The sequence below is a fragment of the Chiloscyllium plagiosum genome, unplaced genomic scaffold, assembly GCF_037043375.1.
Source record: "Chiloscyllium plagiosum isolate Xiang-an unplaced genomic scaffold, Cpla_swu_hap1 HiC_scaffold_40, whole genome shotgun sequence".
In the NCBI taxonomy this organism is placed as follows: Eukaryota; Metazoa; Chordata; class Chondrichthyes; order Orectolobiformes; family Hemiscylliidae; genus Chiloscyllium; species Chiloscyllium plagiosum.
In genome coordinates this window covers 49,905,628-49,921,889 of record NW_028270178.1, presented here as the reverse complement: position 1 = coordinate 49,921,889, position 16,262 = coordinate 49,905,628, and positions in this window count along the sequence as shown.

The window sequence follows — 16,262 nt, the reverse complement described above, 5'->3', positions numbered from 1 at the left end:
AGGAATTATTCTATGAGGGTTAATCCCTGGAGGATCGTGTGAATTTGTTGCATCAAATAGCCAGTTTCTTAACTGTCGGCATTCTATAATACCTTACTGTGTTGTTTTAGCACATGTTCAGAGAGGTGAGAAAGGTGAAGAAAAACAGTCATTTCCCAGTCAGTGGTTGATCCATTGTGTGACAACCAACCGATTCACCTGTGACTGAACTAGCTCCCATCTTCCCTATACTGGTAATGACAGTATACACCATTCGAGCGGGTTTTCATGTGTTGCATCGGAACAGCATTCTTTCTCAAGATGGACTTCCCTGGGATATAAAAGAGATTATAAAAGACATGGATGCCGATGACTGGAATCAAAAGACGTCAGGAAGAATGGACAGCGTCTACTGGGAAACAAAAAACGAATGGAAAGGAAGCCAACGAAGTACTGGGCATAACGCCATTAGAAAAGACAAGGCGAGGTTTCATGGGATGGTGGAACAGATGAATAGATCATGTGGCGTGAAATCAGGTAAAACTGAGTTGCGTCCATATGGAAGTTTCCCTGATGATGTGAATTTGCTGAGAGTAAACAGGAGGGAAAATCCTTCATTCAGATGGATCTATAACTAGACTTTCGAACTTCAAAACCAGCGATGAATGATAAGGAAAAGTTTGGAGCACTTTTTTTTCATTCTACAGTAATTGAAATCGAAAATGATTATTTTTCAGGAAAAATGTGTCAGATGCTGATTCTAAAGTATTTGTAGAAATGCGGGCAGAAACATAATGAGTGAATTGCACCAAGACAGGGAGTCTGGTCGGCCGGGTCGGGTAAGCGTTAGGTGCACAATTTCTAATTGGTTAACGTTAATTGGAAATACACCACATATCACTCCAACTGAGTAGGACTAAATGTAGAAAGTGCTGGTTGTGAAGAAATATTTAGCAGCTTGTTCTACGTGAACTTCCATAAATTGTAAAAGAACTGAGCTTTTTCTGTTAGCTCAGCATTAAAGGGAAGTCGGTAAGCTCAGTCCGCTGCATAATTGGTTTATGATATAAAGTGATGCCAACAGTGTGGGATTACTTATCGCAATGTCTCAGCTTACCACCAGAATCCCGATGCCCCCACTCACCTAACCCTTTATACGATGGTGACAATAAAAGCGAAATTATACTATAGTGAGTGGGAACTGACCTGTCGATGAAATGCACCATTTTCTTTTCATCTATTGCCTTGGACATTTGGCTGCACTCACAGTGAAGGGAGTGAGACCATTTGCTTCTCACACATCTCCCCCCAAAATATCCAGTGACAAGACTCGAAAAATGTTCCTAATTGAATCCTATAATCTTTAAAGCAGAACTTCAACATCTTTATCATTTCGGTTCCAGTTTTGCCGACAACATTGTCCAATGAGATAAATCCAATAATTTTTGGATTGTTTTAATGGCCTGTGCGAGCTTGCAACAAAATCAGTAACATGAAACGAACTAAACATCCTTTACAGAATTTAACAAAGCACAGGATCAGCGATAAGAGAAACGTCAACATCTTCAAACGTCACCTCTGTATCTCTATTGAGAGATGGATATTCACTCAGGGAGTAATTCTGCTGGTTGTAAGTAACTGAGGTATTTTCCAAGGACAGAACACTCCACAAAATCATTTTTTAAAAAATAAATGCCGTTTCAATCAACTTTCTTTTGCAACTTTTAAATATATATGCACACACGCATACATGCAAGTATGCCCACATATGTATATACAGTATATATGTTCGCATACACACACACACACACACACACACACACACACACACACACACACACACACACACACACACACACACACACACACACACACACACACACACACACACACACACACACACATATATATATATATGTGTGTGTGTGTGAGTATGTGGACAATATTAGGAATGGATTGCCGGACACTTGAAATTTCTTTCTGTAGAATATGAGTGGTAAGGGTCTTCAATAATGTCCCAGATATCCACATCTGCGGAAAGTGCACCCAACTCCAGCTCCTCGGCAACTGCGTTCGGGAAGTGGAGCTTGAGGTCAGATCATTTGGAGTCTGAGTGGAATTGAGCGAAGTTATAGGGAGGCAGTAACACTTCAGGTACAAGAAATAGATAGATGGGATCCAGTCTGGAGCCGAAACGCGAACAGGCAGATCGTGCAGGCATCTGAAGTGCCGTGCCCCTCAGTAATATGTATACCATATTTGTTATTTTTTGGTGGGATGACTTCCGAAGGGAAAGCCATAGGGTATAGTTCTTTGGCACAGAGTTTGCACCTTTTTCTCAGAAGGATGCGGGGGAGGAGCAGGAGAGAATTCGTTATTGGGGACTCCATATTGATGGAAATAGATTGCGAATCTGTGGATATAGGGCAGACTCGTGATTGATGTGTTGTCTCCCAGCTACCAGGGTTTGTGATATCTCGCATCGTGTTTTCAGGATCCTTAAGGGAGAGGGTGGACAACCCCAAGTCATTGCCCACATATGCACCAACTTCAGTAATAAAAGTGATGTGGACATATGGCAGAATTTCAGGAATCGAGGGTGATATCTTAAATCTAGAACAAACAGAGGTGTTCTCTCTGATTTGTTGCCTATTCTACGTCGTAGTGAGGTGAAGTGCAGGGAGAGAGCATTTGAAAATGTTGTTGCAAGGATGGTGCAGGAGGGAGAGATTCCGATACCTGGATAGTTGGGGGTTAAACTGGAGTCGATGAACCTTTATAAACAGGATGGTCTTCACCTGAACTAGAAGAGTTCCAATACCCTGAGGGGATAATTTGCCCCAAAGCTCTTCATGAGGGTTTGAATGAATTTAGCCGCGGAGTGGGAAACTGAATTGTAGCTCCAGTTTGCAAGTGGTTGTGAGTGGTTTTGTCATAAATAGCGTTTCATGTTTACAAGAGTGTACTGGCAAGGATGAAGGTGGCTTGAAGTGTGTTTGCTTCAACGCCAGAAACATCTGGGATAAGGTAGGTGCCATGGGTTGTTACCAGGGACTTCGATGTTGTGGCCATTTCAGAGACATGAACGGAGGACTGAAGAGAATGGTTGTTCCTGGTACCTCAGCTTCGATTTTTCAGTCAGAATAGGAGGGTCGTTTCAGAGGGGGAGATGTGGCACTATTCGTCAAGGACAGTATTATGGTAGCAAAAAGGATATTGTTGAGGACGCGACTGAATTTGCTGAGGTAGAATGGACTGAGAATAGAATCAGGAATGGAGAGCTCACCACAAAAATGCTCTAGATTTATGGAAGAAAAGATTGCAAAGATGATTCTGGATAGGAACAAAAGTGACAGGGTAGTTGTTATGGGGAGCTTTAACTTTCTAAATATTGATTGGAAATGTTATCGGTTCAGCAACTCGGATCGGTCAGTTTTTGTCCAATGTGTGCAGGAGGGTTTCCTGACGCAGCAAGTAGACAGGCCAGAAGACACAAAGCCACATTGGATTTGCTTATGGGTAATGAACTCAGCCAGCTGTTCTCTTTGGAGGTAAGTGAGCACTTTGTTGATAGTGACCACAATTCGGTTATGTTTATTTAGTGATGGATAGGAATAGATATTTATTGCAGAGCATGAGGTATCGCGGGGAGAAAGGCCATTATGATGCGATTAGGCAAGAGTTAAGATGCACCGCATGTGGAAAGTAACTTCAAGGGTTGTGCACACCTGAAATATGGAGCTTGTTCAGGGAAAAGTTACTGCATGTCCTTGGTAATTATGTATGAGTCATGCAGGGAATATGAGGTCGACACAGAGAGCTGGGTTTACTGAAGAAGTTGAATCTCTTGAGAAGAAGGAGAAGGAGGCGTATGTAAACATGAGATATGAAGGCTGAGGTAGGACGCTTGGGAATTAAAAGCTAACCAGGAAAGGCCTAAGAGAGAGAGCTACTTCGAGCGAAGAGGAGGCATGAGAAGTCTTTGTCTGGCAGAAATAATCCTGAAGCTTTCAATTGATAGTTCAAGAATAAAAGAATGTCTAGCATATGATTATGACCTGTCAAGAACAGAAGTATGAAGTTGTCAGCGGAGTCCAAGGATAGCAGAGACGCTGAATGTTTTTTTTATCACATCAAAAATGAAAAAGACAATGTTATCGAAGAGAGTATTGAGATGCAACCTATTAGAATAAACGACATTGACATTCATAAATAGGAGTTGTTAGCAATTCATGGAAGTCTAAAAATAGGTTTGTCCCCTGGACTTGATGGGATGTATCCAAGGATTCTCTGCGAATCGTGGGAGGACATTGCAGAACTTTTGACTATAAGCTTTATTTCGTCAGTGTTTATGTCATTAGTGCTAGAAGACCCGAGTTTAGCAAATATTGTCCCCTTCTTCACGAAGGCGAGTAGAGACAATGCTGGTAATTATAGAACAGTGATCCTTAGCTTTCTTGCAGCTAACGTTTTGGAAAAGATTATGAGAGATAGGATTTGTGATCATCGAAAAAGGAAGAAGTTGTTTTGGGATAGTGAGTACGATTTTATGAATAGCAGGTTGTGCCTCACAAACCTTATTGAGGTCTTTGAGAAGGTGAGCAAACAGGTGGACGAGAGTAAAGAGGTTGATGTGGTGGATATGGTTTTCAGTAAGGCACTGTCGGCTGTTGCATGAAATTGGATCGGATTGGATCAGAAATTGGCTCGCTGAAAGATGACAGAGTGTGGCAGTTCATAGGAAATAATAATCTTGGAGTTCAGTAACTGATTGTGTACTACAAGGTTCCTTTTTGTGTCCGCTGTTGTTTGTCATTTTTATAAATGACCTGGATTAGGGCATGGAATGATGGATCCATAAATTTGTAGATGACATTAAGATCGACGATGTTGTCAATAGTGCCAATATCTGCTGACGGTTACAGAGCTGACCTCAGAAGTGGCAAATGGATTTTAATGTGGAAAAGTGTGAGATAATTTGCTTTGGAAGGAACAACAAGAATAAAGAGTTCTTGGCTAATAGTAATATTCTTGGAAGTGTAGATGCGCCGAGCGATCTCGGTGCCCATGTATATAAAACTCGGAAAGTTACCACCCACGTTGACAGGTTTGTTTGCAAGGAGTACGGTGTGTTAGCTTTTCTTCGGAGAGTGATTCAGTTTCAGAGCGAAATTATCACTTTGCAGCTCCAGAAATTAACTGGTGTGGCCGCAGTCGTAGAGTTGCGTGCATTTCTGGTCGCCACATTATACGATGGATTTGAAAGCATTGGAAAGGGTACAGAGGACATTTTCTAGGATGTTGCCTTCTATGGAGAGATGGTCTTACGAGGAAAGGTTGAGGGACTTGAGGCGGTTTTTGATAGCGACAAGAAGTTTGAGGGGTGAATTTAGAGAGACATTGAAGATGATCAGAGGTTGCCAGAGGGTGGACAGTGCAGGCATTTTTCTTCAAATGGTAATTTTGGCACAAGGGCACATCGATGTAAATTGAGGGTGATAGATACCGAGGTAGGTTCCTTTATCAGTGAATAGTAAGGGTGCTGGACGGCTTGCCTTCAACACTCGTAGACTCAACAACTTTCAGGTCAATGAAATGGTCATTGTATAAACTGGCGGATTATGATGGTAAAATACTAGTCAGATTGGTCTCACAGGTCGGTGCAGCGTTACGGCCAAAATGAACTTTATTGCGGTGTAATATTCGGTGTTTGAACTGTTCTTCAGCTTGAAGTTGCAATAATCTCTGGTCACTATCAGTAAAACCAACACCTGGTGAGAACCGAATGTGCAACTTCGGCACCTGACGCACTTCCAGTCTGTCGTGCAATTACATCAAACTGACGAATTGCACCACTGGAGCTGCCGTGTACTGATGACCAATGGTTACTGATCTTACCACTGGGCCCCTCAAACCAATTACTCCTTTTTTGCTGAAGATCTGAAATGAAACACAGCGCAGAGGAGGTTATACTGATGATGGATCATCGATTATGGAGCATCAGGTTCAGGAAAATGACATAGTAAAATGTGGTGAAAATAGGCATTATTGAATTCGGTGTTCGTTTACCGTGGCTTCCTGCGTTGATCACAGGCAATGTTATGTCGCCACTGTACTGGGATTTTCCTTCTGTCGTTATCAATTCGTCAGAGAATTCGATTCACTGGTACTTCACCAGCATCCTTTGGAATGTTCATACGGCACAATGACCCTCACTGTACACAACGTCAACAATCCTCTGCATTACTACATCCAAGGACACGTGGCATGGTTTTTTATCAATAGTGAAAAAATGATCATGTCATGCAAGGGCAAATTGAATTTTTGTTTAATTAGTAAGTCGCAAGAATCCAGAGTAAGTTTCAAAATGTCAGAAATTCACGTTGATTACCTTGGACAGAATTCTAGCCCAGCAAGTGGGAAATCTGTCCCTCAATCCCCAGCATCCATGTAATCGCTTGCTCCATGTGTCCACTTGGAAACCTATGTGAAGGGATGTTCAGCCTGACAGAGAACTTGTGAGAATCCTCCACTGTCTGACCTAAAGCTGAAACAGGAGCTATCTATTCCAGCTTGGAGGGTAGCGAAGTGGAGGTGAGACAGAAAATATTAATTGGTGTAGATTCACATTGTTCTAATTGTGTTTGTTTAAAAACCTGGGCCAGAAAAGACTCAAGCAGAAAGGAACAGAAGTAGGCCATTCTAAACACCGCTCCTGCCCCTCCACGCCATTCTGTACCATCATAGCTCACACAGCACTTTTATGTCTTTTTCCAGCGTATCCATATCATCGTGTTGCCAAGTCGCTAACACATATTTATCGATCTCTACCATAAATAGACATCGAAATTATTCATCGCTGAGAGGAAAATGTTGCATTTCGAGACAGTTGGGTTTTGCATGAATGTTATTGGTTTTGCAGATGAGCAGCCGAGTCTGGTCTGAACACCTTTCAAACCATAAACTAAAACTCGACTCTGATGAGATTTGCATCCACAACTTCTGAATGACAGTCTTAAGAAAGGCGAAGAAATTCAACGCGCTTTCCATTGCACCACAGAGTCGCGGCCTCACCCAGTTTTCAGCACAAAAGTTTGCCTTAGAACGATTTCGTTCGGGACACCCATCTCACGTCTGTCTGACCTCGTCACACTTTCCAGTATCTGGTCCTTATCCACGTGTGCTCTGGATCTTCAAGTGTTCGGCGACATACTGTTGAAACATCCTCATAACACATAGCATTACCACACGTTCAAATAAGAAATTCCAGACGAACAACACTCTATGGGTGAAAGCGTTCTTCCTAAATCTCCTCTAAACCGCTTTTCTCCTGCTTTTCATCTATGTCACTGGTTATTATTTCTTCCCAAAAAGCCTTATTCCTGTCATACATATCTATCTTCTTCATAATATGTGCATGTTAATCAGTTTCTCACTCAGCCTTCTCTGTGCTTAGTTATACAGCCCCAGCTTAGCTCACCTACCTTCACAATGGGAATGGTCCAGCCCTTGGCATTATTTTCATTTCCTGTGAACTTCTCCTCCTGCAATTAGACGGTTCCTGCAGTCATGCGATTACAACTGAACGATAAATGTTCTTTGAAGAAATGCCAAAATGTCTGAACAGAATCAGCAGCTCTTGTCCATCTATGATGAGAAAGGACAGTTAACGCTTCGAATCCAATGATTCGTGTTCGGAACTGATGGGATGTATGAGTGGGTGAAAAATGTGGAAGAGAGCGGACAGGATCCAAAATGATTGAACTCGATGTTGGGTCCTGAAATCTGCATGGTCTTTCAGTAGAAAATGAGTTGCCGATCTTCCAGCTTGCGCTGTGCCTTGAAGAAGAACTGCAGCAGATCAGAGACTGGTATGATGGCTTGGGTACACAATGCAATGTTAAAGTGACAGGACACTGGAAGACCGGGGTATTTTTTGTTGATTCTGCACAGAACTTAAGTGATCTCAGCTTTGTCACCGACTCGTTTTTCCTCTCTCCATTGTAGAGAGATCACATTCTCAGCAGGAACTACAGTTTTCTGGATTGAATGAAGTGCAGACAAATCACTGGAAGATGTGTCTGGAAGTTTCCACAATAAGGAGAGACATCGGAAACCAGCAGGAAATGTATCTTACAACAGAGAACGTTACAGTGCAGTACAGGCATGTCGGCCCTCGATGGTGCACCGACCTGTGAAAATAATGTGATGTCCATTATAATGGAAAATTCACATTTCTTTAGAAACCAATAAAAGCACAGGGAAACAAAAACAGTAAGGGCCTCACTTTTCAGAGGGCAAGTGTTGCAGACAGAAAGAAAATCTATGTATATTTAAACCGAACTAATAGCAGACGTAAAAGGCCAACAAACTACCATATCAACAGCCAAGGAAGTAGAAAAAAACAACTCCATATCTGGAAAGGATCTCGAATGTTTCAGGCCACTGACCTTGAAGCGTTGTTAAGAAGAAACGAATTGTGCTTTAAAGGAAATATGTGAAAGCTATCAGGCACCCATGACATGAGGCGTCTTGCCAATGTATTACCTGGGACACGGAAAAACCTGAATTTGATGGAACTCCACGCGTTACATGCTGAAAACTTTCTGGCCCAAGAGAAGGAAAAACGGAAATTAAAGATGAAACAGTAAACACATAAAGCTCAGCTGACTATGATATAAATGGTCGCCCAGCTTTTGGAAGGAGGTTCTGCGTGAAAAGAAGGGCTGGCAGAGGTAAATCTGGCGGGTGCTTTGTTTGCAGAGCAATGAGTGAGACAGTGCACGCCCAGACAGTCTCAATCGGCCGTGGAGGCTGGGCAGCAGGGTGACTAATGGAGGAAGGTTGAGGTGGAGGTGGGCAGCCCCAAAGTTACAGGTAAACCTCTTTGCTTTATGCTTGCAAACGAATAATCGCTTATGCTCATCTCTACTACTAACCTTACTGGCGCTGAAACATGTCCCACCTCTACACTGAGCATTGAGTTTGCGAAGCATGAACTATATTTTCAGTACAACGATGATGCATATAAGTCAATGCTTACATCTATGTTATATGTGGAAGGTGCACCTCTTACTTTTTTGGAAGATACAAGGGCAACATATTCAGGTCATAAATCAAGGCAGTTCAGAGAGTCGACGCAAATAAAGATGAACGGAAGCTTCCTGAACTTAATCGGTGCATCAGGAGTCATGACACGAGAGAGTTTTACCGCACCCCTATTGTGCGAAACCAGTAATGGGGAAACATTCCAATTCTCATTTCTGTTATCGCAATTCTGTTCTTTAAATCTGATGTCTCGGAATCTCATAGTGAGACTGGGGTCGGATTTGCGCAGTACCCCGACGGGCTTGCAGGTAAAACAAAAAGAAGATTTAACAGTGCAGGCTGGAAAATACGAATCACGACCCCTGATGCAAGTCAGAGAGCGATAGGCTCCATGAGCGATTCACTCACCCAGGAAGCAAGTAGCCATGTTAATCCCATTAACACCGATTTTCTTGCTGGAGATATGCTGCACTGCACAGCACACATACACCGCGATGGTCCTGACAAATCATAAGAGAAGGATTGGTTCAGGAGATTGGTTAAACCAGATCAGTTGTTATTGTGCGAATTTTATTGGAATGATCACAGATGTGCTGTCACTTTAAACGTTTTTAAGTATCTGTGACGGTAAGTAGACCCTGTTTTTTTGATGTGGAAGGCTTTTTTCCTCACGGATCATTGGCAAAGGCATCCAGCGACAGGTGTCAGAATTTGGGACCATGGGTACGACAGGCACAAAAAACGAAAGATTGTACCTTCAGAGTCGGTGTGGGTATCTGCTTCAATGCAGTTATAAGGACGTATAGGAAGATACTAAATCGGCTAACTCAGGCAGACAGGGCAGTCCAGGTAATCCCCGCCAGGAGTGTCGTCTGGCGTTTACCTATGGTAGATGTCTCGGACCCAAGATTAAGAAGGGTCCCAACTGATTTCAGCGCTTCTGCAGTATGTAAGCGAATGCTTAATCGCAGCATCAACAGAGAAACAATGTGAGAAAGGTAGGCTTGCGATGCTCTGCCATCTAGTCTCGCAAAATTACAACTTGTGGAACAACAGTTGAAGTTCTTAGGTTTGAAGCCCGAGACCAGACGTGTTAGGATTCACCAATTTAGAATCTGGATACGGCGTTTTATTGTGGATAGGTCAGCATTCAGAAGCAAAGAGATAGGCCAGTGTCTGGTATGTTGTAGCAACTACCCACGAGGTAGTCAAAGTGGGATCACTTCCTTCTCATCTGTCAGCGCAAGCAGCAGAGCTGATTGCCTTGATTGAGGCATGTAAATTGACCGAAGGCAAAACAGTGAATATTTACATCGACAGCAGATATGCATTCGGGGCTGTACATAATTTTGGATCCTTGTGGAAATACAAGGGCTTCTTGACCTCCACTGGAAAGCCAATCACATAACATGGCCAGATCTCTGACCTCCTGAAAGCAGTTCGATTGCCTAAATCAATCGCTGCGTGTCCATGTGAAGCCCACAGGAAAAATTATGATTCAATTTCTCAAGGCAATGAAGATGCAGACTCAGCGGCAAGGACGGCAGCCAATCAGCCGCCAAGTGATCAGTTTGACATGTGTATGTCAAATATTTGTAATCCAAAGCAGGCTTATGGGAGTTACAGTCGCAGGCCACATCGAAGGAGAAGCGTGAATGGACAAGGGCAGGGTGCAGAATGAGGGAATGGGTGTAGTGTGGCCCCAATGGCAAACCCTGTCTACTACGATCTTTATTCCCTTTTTATGCCAAAGTAACACACGGTAAGGACCATGTGTCAAAAGTGGGGATGTACGACAATATTTCAGCATGCTGGTACAGAAAGGGATTTACTCATTACACATAATAAAAATGTGAATAATCTGTTATCTATGCCACTATAAATGTGGGGTGGGGAATACAAATGAATCAGGCAGAACACCCCCAATCCCAAAGACCCTTTGAACATTTACAGATGGATTTTATTGAACTAACACCCAGCGAAGGGAAAATGCATTGTCTGGTAATAGTTGATGTTTTCCCAAGAGGTGGAAGTGCTCCCAAGTCTAAACAGGATGCCAGTGCGGTAGCCAAGGCTTTGCTAACTGAAATAATTCCGAGATGGGGCTTCCCTGAACGGGTAAGCAGCGACAATGGAATACTATTTATAAATATTGCCCTACAGTAGATCAGTGATTACTTGGGAATAAAGGTGAGGCAACATTTTGCCTATCACCCAGCGAGCGGTGGGGTAGTGGAAAGAGAGAAAACTACCCTTAAAATAAATTGGCAAAATGTTGGGAGGAACTAGAGGTGACATGGACAAAGGCATTTCTAATTGTGCTAATGTATATGAAGGAGAGGAAGAGTAAATCTTAGGACGTTTGAGATTTTGTTTGGAAGGTGGCCCAATACAGGAATTGGCCCAAGACCGATTGTAAGACAGATAACAGAGCACTGTGAGGACGAGATGGTATGTTCCGGTATAAAACTCTCCACACTTCTGTCTCAAATACAGTATCAAAAGAAGGGCAGCACTACCCCAATCAGCAGAAGGGAAGATGCACAATCTCGAACCTGTAGACTGGATAGTGGTGAAAGACTTCAGGAGCAAAAGCATGAAGGCGAAGAGCTGGCTGGGACTGTTCCAAGGGCTCCCTACAACACAGACAGCTGTTAAGTTCGCGAAAGCGCCACGTTGATACACGCCAGCCATTGCAAACGTGTAGCTTACCTTGAGGAGACATCGGACAACACCGGATCCAAATAAGTGTAAGTAGTGATTAGAAGACTCATAGAAATATGGGGCTGCATGGCAGGATGAGTCGTGAAGGCAGGGCTGTCTGGGATACAACCGCAGACGGCAATCTTAACCAAGGATGTTAAGTTGACATTTACATGCCACCCATGCCCGTTTGGTAACCAGGACGACTATAAATATGTCAATAAATATTTACGCAGAGATCCTTGTGTATCCAGTTACTGGCACTTAGTAGTATCCACCACGGCTGCAGGTACACCTGACACGGGATATCGGTTTTCTTTTATCAATGAAGGAGGTTCCATGGCAAGGGTAATAATAACCAAGATTCAGAAGAGCGATGAGGAAGCCTGGTGGTGTGGAATAGATAGATCCTTCTCCGATATCTATAGACAGGTGAATATAGTGGTACAGCCTCGCACCCACCCCACCCGAGATGCAGTGCAGAAGGTCCTCCAAGAAATAGTAGTTCCTGGACTCGAAAAGATGAATATCCAACAACCCGCACTCCAGATGAGTGGAAAGGCCTTTTCCAATCTGACAGAAATGGAAGAAAGAAAGAAACTGATGTGCAGCTAAAATGATCACAAATGAAAAAAGCAAAAGTGGATTCATTGAGAAAACTTACAGCGCCATAGTATTCATAATAGACCAGAATAAAAAAAAAACAGTTTCACTCCAATTATAGGATTACTATGATGCCATTGCCGTTTGCCTAAAATCAATGAATGGTGACAGCAGACAATGAGAGCAATTATCTCATTGGATGCGTTATTATTACAACATCTTCCTGCAAGTCTGCAGTGTCGCCTGCGTCTGTTTCATTATTCCCAAAAAACTTGAAAAGACGGACAGAGAATAATAGTAGAAGAGATAGACAAATCCTTGTCGAACAGACTAAAAAGAACTCTGCGTTGAATTAGCAGGATAGAACATAGATTAATGGGTCCACATCAGGCGGTAGGGCTTGGTAACACGAAATAACAACGGGCTGAGCTCAAACACAAGAAGCATGCTGAGCCGTCACTTTCGCGATGTTGGATAAACAATACGGCTTTTACAAGAAGTTTAAACAATGAACTTTCAATGTACAGAACATTTGACAGCATTTGACACCATTAACGCCTGGTTATTACCATATGCTTTAACTGACGAAACCACAGACACTGTTCTTCAAATCAATAAGAGCATTTAATGAAGTATTTGATCACAGTTAAACGGACCACCTTTCTGTAATAAAGCTGCTCGATGAGAATTTATATCAACGTCCGCTTGTGCAGGAAAGAAGTTCACAGCTGGTGACTCTCCACTGAAAATGTACAGGAAGAGGCAATCTCTTCTTGCTTTGATTTCAAACTGATGCCTTCACCTCTTCAACCTGACAGGATAAACAGTATGCGTTTATCCTCTCGGGGCCGATTTACTGCGTGAATATGCACAGAGGGAAACTCATACCAAGAGACCAGGGTAATTTTGGTGAATTTACCAGGACTGGTGTGTGAGTCGATGTTAACAGTTGGCAGTAAGGGCTAAACCATTAGCACTGACATTGATCCTTGTACCAACAGCTCCTCACTCAGTTTCTGCCTCATTCATCCCAGTCCTCATTGACTTTCAGTTTATCCTACTTTCCCTTCGAAATTTTACACTTGTTCCGGACCACTTTCGGGTGTCCACTTGGAAACTGCAGCTTTTTCAAACGAAATTCTGGATAATGCACGTCACTCTTTGGGATAGGCTTCACTGCCCAACCATAATTACTCAAGAGATTGAGATGGTAAGTTACTTCACTTCGTCCTCGAAGTGCTCAACACAGTGATACAGCCATGATGTCGATAGGGAGGGAGTTCCAAGAATTAGACATAGCGACATTGAATGAACAGCGAGTTAGTTTCAGCTCAGAAAGGCGAGATCCTTAGAGGGGATTTGCAGTGACAATCTATTCATGTATGTACTGCCATGGCTGCCAGAGACTCGTACAATTGCAACATTTAAGAGGCATTTGAAATGGTATATGAGTAGGAAGGGTTTGGAGGGATATGGGCCGTGTGCTGGCAAGAGGGACCAAATTGGGTTGGGATTTCCGGTCAGCATGAACAGGTTTGAACTAAGGGTCTGTTTCCCTGCAGTACATCTCTATGACTCTATGATTCCAGTTGGATGCAATCAATCACTGGATTCCTTCTGGCAGAACCGGGTCTGTGCTCTCTGTGGAAGCAGAAAATGGTTTTCGTTCAGATTAGCCACAAGAAGAAAAGATATAAATCTTCATTTCCTGACTTGCATTTTTATCCAGGCCTGGGCGATTCAAACCCAGACTCTGAAGCAGGGACTCCACTGATGTTGACAATAACCCTTTCGACCTAACCTGTACAAACTCTTGTGCCTATCGTTCATTGTCCCCACATTTTGAAGCACCGGTCCTTGCCGTGGTTGGTGAAGGAGCTAACTACTGCCTCGCAGAAAAACCGTGGGGTCAGAGACCCGATCGATCCGTCATGCAACGGGGATTGCATTGCTCAGAACAGACGTGTTTGCTGTGTGGGACTGAAACTGAGCTCGATCACACACAGATACGGTGTAACAGCTGCCAGCAGATGTGGAAACGGTTGGTTCAGTTTCATTCGCACTCTGGGAAAAAGACTGGATCCTAAATTCAGGGGAGCTAAGTGTCACAGATAGAAGGCTGAAAATTGGTTTGGGAATGATATGAGTCATGACCGAATGGCGGGCAGACCAGATGGGCTGAAAGCTCTAACTGTCCTCCGATGCCTTCTGGTCTCTGGCCATCCAGTATCTAAGGAAATAGAAATAGAGTTAATCATGCATTTCGAAGTCCTCCTCTCATAACTCGGCGAGGTGAGAGATGAAACAGTTCTGCTATTAAATTTTTAGACTGGGAGAATGTTTGGAGATGGAGTAATAAAAGACAAACTGAGTATAAAGTTGAGAGTCAGGAGATATTCAATAAAAAGGTAGACGGAGATGGACATGGAGAAATAAGTGTCACTGGTCTTGAAGACTTAACTCGGTTTTCCATTCCAAGTTTCTAACAGAACTGCTGAGATTTTCCCGTAATTTCTTTTGTTGGTACTGAAACAGAAGGGAGAAGTGTGATCCTGGACCAATCAGCCATGTCTGCTCTGTGGACGTTTGAATTCCCTGTTCGAACAAATCACTTCGAAACCTCACTATCCTGCATCACCCCACCCGTGTTACTGACAATAAGCTGTTCATGACGTAAACCCATATGGGTACACAACAGCATCCTTTCCCGAGTGAACTGGGAAAATTTCAGGGAGAGTTCCATTCGGTTTCCATCAGAGCATTCTCATTCAGTTAATTCTGTTGAAGCACCATTTGACATTCAGCTGTCACTGACATGTGGCCATTCGCATTCGACGTCTCTGCTCATTTGGGTTGGGGCACGTTTGGAATGGAACCTCACGTTTTAGAAGGGACATCGTTTATAGCATATTCGGCTGAACTGAGAACCTTGTCTCTTGCACCTGCAGTACAGTGGAGACAGTTTTCACTCAGAAACCAAGAGATGATCAAAAACGGAGGAAAAAAATGTGTCAACAAAACCTGCCTCAGCAAGCGAATTCGCTCTTGCAACATTAATGGAGACCGGCAAACCTATTAAGAAACAACAGCGCCCTGTGTCGGTCTCGACCCCACACCATTGAGATTAAAGGTTTCAAGCTCTACCGACTGAGCGAACCAGGACATGATTGGTGTTGGTTAATTTATCATTTCATACTGAGTTGAATTCAGCTGACATAGCAATTTTCAAAAATCTCGTTCATTACTCCCCATTGCAAATAACATGATTCAAGTCTTTCAATGCTCAGATTTATTCCTTCAGATCATTAGGCCTTGCCCCGAGATTTACCATTCTCTGTTAATATTTTCATATTTTGACCCTGATCCTTTGGTCGCCGAAGTGACTCCCAGATACTCTGGCAGACTGCAAATCAATCGGGAAAATGCCTCAGGAAGCCAAATCATTTCTGATTACAGTGTAGGGAATCCCATCTGCTGAAGAGACAGAGTCCTCACAATCAACACTTTCTTTGTTCTACCTGCCTACAAAGTTTACCACTTCCAATATTCGAGACAGGAATTCTGATTATAAAATGTTTTAAAAACAGGAACAATCTTCTGAAGCCATTTCCAATTTGAATTAGAATTTTTTAACCTTTCACACGGTAACAGCCGTTCCTGAGGAAGGAGTTTCCATGAGCTGTGGCCCAGGGCTGGGGAGCAAGCCGCTGATTGAAACTGCCGTGGCCCCTTTCTGTTGGCAGCGGTGGCTTGTAGAGAGTGGGGTCACATTCTGCTGCATGTGATCGTCTCAATCACTGCGGACTCAGGGTCAAACATGGATAAGTATTCGTGGTTGTATTGTTCGTACATGGTCGGTCTCAGTACTTGATGTGAAATATTTGAGGCTCTGTGCTCTTTTTGGGCTAGGACAACCAACTTTTCAGCCA